Genomic DNA, 5207 nt, shown 5'->3' with positions numbered 1-5207 from the left:
TATATATATTTCTATATAATGCTCAAGCTGATTATAATTATTTTTTGCTATTCCTTTGCATCAATTATATCAAAAATAAATTTACATTTTCTTTAGTCGGTTAAAATATCTTTTCCTAACCTTTGTAATGTAAACATAACCTAGTGAAGACTATTCCACGAAAATTCTAGATTACTTTCCGTGGAACGTAATCGGGATATAAAATAATTACAATTATAATTTATTATGTATATAAGCATGTATTTCGAGATTCTTTGCCTGTCCAAAAGTGCCAATTTCAAAACTCAATCCTGCAAATACATCGTGCCGTGAATTTTTTCAACGCATGATCATTTTTATTACCCACATCGCTACGCGTTTTATGATGTTTAAAGATATATCATACCTGTCTCCGAAATGATACGCTGTATTGATGATATTATGCGATAAAAAAATATGTTGCATTTATCATGTGTAGGTATTGTTTGCAATAAGCGTTTACATGGATTATTTCCGGTGCGAGGTGACGTTACGTTTCGTATACACTCGGCATCTTGGACTGTATAGATATATGGGAGATTTACTGGGAGTGAGCTTCCAGGGTGGGGGAATGACCCGATTCGTAGGAAAGGATACATACATGCTGGGTGGATCGCTATCTTTGTTAGAGATTCGCTGATTGGGGTTGATACTATTTAAATAATTGTCAAAAACATTTTAATATGTTTGAACATCGATTTAATGTTTTTTAAGAGTGGAAAATAAGAAATGTTTTTAGATGATATGTAAAAAGAGACAGAGATTCATTCAAGAAGATAGAAGTCAGATTGTGGAATTCTTTTAGATGTCAATTATATGATGTCTTTCTTTCCTCTAAAATCGACGCATTGGAGGACTTATTGATATCATAATATTATCATTTTGATGGTGTTTTCGGAAGTCCGACTCTTAAACTTGACTCTTTTATTTTATGAATTTCTTTTGATAACATATTGCTCACTGGGATGTCTCTTTCTAATCCTGGCACCCTGGCTTCCATTTTCTATAATACTAGAACACTAAAAGCGCGCCGCGCTATGCGCGCGCCATTTATTTTATATATATGTATGTATAATTACTTACACACACATATACACATATTAACTCTAGTTCTCCGTTTTCTCAAAATAAATTAAATAAAAATTACACACGCACACACACTTAATATTTGAACTGAAGGGCTATTCATTCAGGAAATCATTGAAGCACTCCGGTATAAAATCAAAATCGAAATCACGAGAAATCGGTTAAAATTGGAAAAAAATCTTTCGAAATCGAAGTCACGAAAATATCATTGAAATAAAACTTGAAATCAGAATGAAATCTCTGAACTTTTGAAATCAGTATGAAATCACGTAGAATTAGAAATGATTTCAGAAATCACTGATCGGATCGTACGAAATCACATTAAATCACATGGTTTTCTAATTGCTTGAAGTATTCATGAAATCGATAAAATCATTTGAAATCGACTTCAATCTGAAATCACTTTTGTTCATCGCACTCACTAGTGCATAGCCCCTCGATTTGAACTGTCAAATACGTCGCTCATTTATGACAAGCTTTTATTGATATAAAAATATAAAGTAATGCACAGCGCAGCGTCAAGATAACCAATCAGCATCGCGGAAAAGAAATAACAATACTTGCTAGTATCGATTTAACATGCCTTTTTAAAAGTGGATATCTCGATGAGAGCTGCTCACGGCATATTATTAAAATATTACAAAATGTGTGTGTTATATAAAATATTATAAAATGCGCCATTTAGTTTTTATAAATGATAATAGATAAAAACGATAAAAAGATCGCGATATTTCTTGCAATATCGATTTGAGTATAAAAATGTTAAAAGTTTCTTTTATATCTCGTGGGATGTTATCCAGAATTCTAAATAAAAAGCCGGAATTGTGAGAAAATTTAAAATTAAAATTTTTTTTTTTTTATTTACATATTCGCGACGACACTCGAACAGAAAAGTAATGCTGCGAGACGTTCGGTCAAATTTCTTTTTTTTCCACACGGGGTCGCGTCAACTATCAGGGAATAATTTGGTATAATAAATATTAATTATCTTTTACATACTTTAAATTTAAATAATACCTAATTATATCGCAATGATAAATCTCAAGGCGCGTATTTCGCGCGTGATGTATACACATATAATCAAGAATCGAAGTGATAGGAATCAAAATTGTAAATTATTGTTCTATTCGCGATCTTTCTCTCCCTTTATAAACAATAATTATTTCTCAAAAAATACTTAAAGTTCAATTATATTTCGTCCAATGCTTTTCCGTTTGACTTTTCGATGATTTAAATATAATTCGGATTGAGAACGCGCAATAAAATAGTCTAATCGCAGATCCGAGTAATTAACATAACGATAAGCTCCATGATATATTAATCGTTTTAAATTCGTTTTATTAAATAATCGATCTATAATTTAAAATACTTGTATAATTTAATATTCCGTTTGTATATACGTCATAGTACGGAAAATATTTCGGCCGCAAATTATCAATAACATATAGTATTCGGCTTTAGCGGCGTAAACATTGACGCGCGTAAACATTGTTTACGTATCACAGCTTTGTTATTATTCATACGAAGACGCTTGAATAGAACTGTAGTGGGGCGAGACGCTCAAATTCCTTTCCTACGTGTTATTATTATTTGCACGATTTAAACAAGCGCGCTAATGTTTACGTGCTTCGGCCTTGTTATCATTCGCACGACGACACTCGAGCAGTGAAGTAATAATGCCGCGGACGGCTCGTCGTATCGTCGGTACCGTCACCGTGCCGCGGACGGCTTTCGCGTCTTTCGCGTCTTTCGCGTCGCGTGTCAACACTGCATTGCCACGAGTCGCACAATGGCTCATATGTGGCCGAAGTGTGATTCTCACGTGAAGCGGGGTTCGATCGTGCCGAAATTCGAAAGTGCGGGAGTGTCGTTCAAAGTATCGCGCGTACAAGTGCGGAAGTAATATCTTTTAATAAAAGTGCGGGAGTGCCGTTTAAAGTATCGCGCGTGTGAATCAACCTGAGAGGAGGAGGAGGCATCGGACACCGGTGGAACAACCCTGTGGTAAGTAATTTATTTTATATTAATTGTTTATTAATTGTACGTGCTATTTAAATTAAGCAATTAATTGCGTAATTTAATTTTTTATTTATATAATTTAAACAAAAGAGAATTAGAAAAAATGATTTTTATATGAAAGCTATAATCTTGTAAAAGTTTCTACTTTTAGATTACAGTTTTTATATGTAATTATTAGAGTTATTAGTAGTGTTCTTTACAAAATTTATAAAATTGTTTTATTAATCTGCTTATTATATACATCGAATATAAAATTCAATGCGTATTACAAATTTTTTAGAATATTAATTATTTTGAGCGCTGCTATAATTTGGATCTTCTATTTATATGTTACAGATCAACGTAGCGACCCTGAAATTCTGAGAGGAGGAGGAGGCCTAGGAGAGGCATCCTGCACCGGCGGAGCAACCCAAGGGTGAGTGTTTATTATTTGTATATTGGTTAAAAATCGCGCATTAATTCGGTCTTATTATTGGAATGAATTAAGCAAGAGAAAATTAGAAAAAAGACATAAATCCGATAAATGTTTTTATTATTAACAAAAATACTTTTTTTAGAATTTATAAAATTGTTTCATATTTATGTATCTGTTTATTATTGTACGCATCGGATATAAAATTCTTCACGTAAAATAAAAATTTTCTGAAATATTAATTATATTTTGGGCGCTCCTATAATTTGAATTTTATATTTGTATGTTACAGACAACGTAGCCTCAAGCCCAACAACTCCGCTGTTGCGCATCAGTGCCGGTGAGTGAGAAACTTTTATTTAATTTTAAAGAGTAACGGATTTGTAGAGATTGTAGATGTAGATTATAGATTGTAGATAAATTGTAGATAAATCCGTTACTTTTAAATGGATGAGCTAAACCAGATTAAGTTGAATTAACTTTTAATAAATTCATTTGATATATATTGCATCTATTGCAAAAGTAAATTAAAATCTAAATTAAAAAAGTAAGATTATGGAAAACATTTTTTTCCAATTTGTAGATTTTATTTGATTTATTGAATAAAGAACGCTGGTAATTTTATCAATTATATACGTCTGATGGTAACTTACTCTTATAACGCGCGCCGATCTTATCCTAATTTCTTATAGTTCATCCATATCGTAGAATTTGCTTGTAGATACTGCTCTTAAACTTTGTTTTGACTGGTATAAGACCAAATAATCAATCAATTAAATTATTTGGACAATAATTATCCGGCAAAAGAAGGAGTTTATCTCCTTACGAGCGTAAGAAAAATCTTGCGCTTATTCGCCGGCAATAATAAATAGCTGACGATAAAAGGAGTATGTATCTCTTTTTTCGATCTCTGGTTAGAGATTGATGCAGAAAATGGCCAGGAGCAACAAAAGGAATTAAGAAATTAATTTAAACAGTATATATTTGTTTAGAAGAAAAATATATTTTCTTCTCTTTGTTAAGTGTTCTTCTATTATTATTAGTATTAACGAAAATTATTGTTTTTATGAAAAAGAAAGATTTAACAGTAGATTAAACATGGATATAATTATTGTGTATAGCTTTATATTTTTTTAATAATTACTTTTTTCAATATACCTTTATATTATATATATGAATGATAATGAACAATATATGAATGATATATATATGAAATTATATATATTAATATAACGTAAAATGTGCGGATATTTAAAAACTTCGAGACAAATCGAATGGGTACCTCGATATCAGAAAAAAATCGACAATATAATTTATTTAAATGCTACGAAAAAAAAGCTTAGAATTAATTATTTGAGTGACTTTTTTGATAAAAAAATTATGGTTACGAACAAATATATTTTAACAATTAACTATTAATTAATATAATTTTTGGTTTTTGTTGAGGAACTATTTCTAGGCACTTGGAATATTAACATCGGTTTTTGGTTTCTTTTAAGAAACTATTTGCAGATATTGGACATCCCGCCACTGTAGGACATCAGTCTTGGATTAGTGCTTTTAGATATATGTACTATTCTATATATATAATAAAATACATGCATAAATCATCATACTATTCCAAAAAAATTTTATACTTTTTTCAATATACTTTTATATTATATATATGAAT

At 30.8% G+C, this 5207-nt stretch overlaps 1 protein-coding gene across 4 annotated transcripts in view; it reads right to left on the bottom strand.

Moving 5' to 3' along the window:
* Positions 1-542, bottom strand: part of LOC115235984 (1-phosphatidylinositol 4,5-bisphosphate phosphodiesterase gamma-1) — a 7640-nt gene extending 7098 nt beyond the window's left edge. For 3 of the 4 annotated variants that reach the window (XR_003884112.1, XR_003884114.1, XM_029808158.1), the window contains exon 1: positions 386-542. The gene's annotated coding sequence lies outside the window, so the exon portion shown is untranslated. Of the gene's footprint in view, positions 1-120; positions 291-385 lie in introns of all 4 variants that reach the window. The other variant, XR_003884113.1, reaches the window with a different exon arrangement.
* Positions 543-5207: the final 4665 nt, after the last annotated feature.

This window comes from Formica exsecta, unplaced genomic scaffold (assembly GCF_003651465.1).
Source record: "Formica exsecta isolate Colony F162 unplaced genomic scaffold, ASM365146v1 scaffold237, whole genome shotgun sequence".
NCBI lineage: Eukaryota > Metazoa > Arthropoda > Insecta > Hymenoptera > Formicidae > Formica > Formica exsecta.
This window is presented reverse-complemented; position numbering and strand designations above follow the sequence as displayed.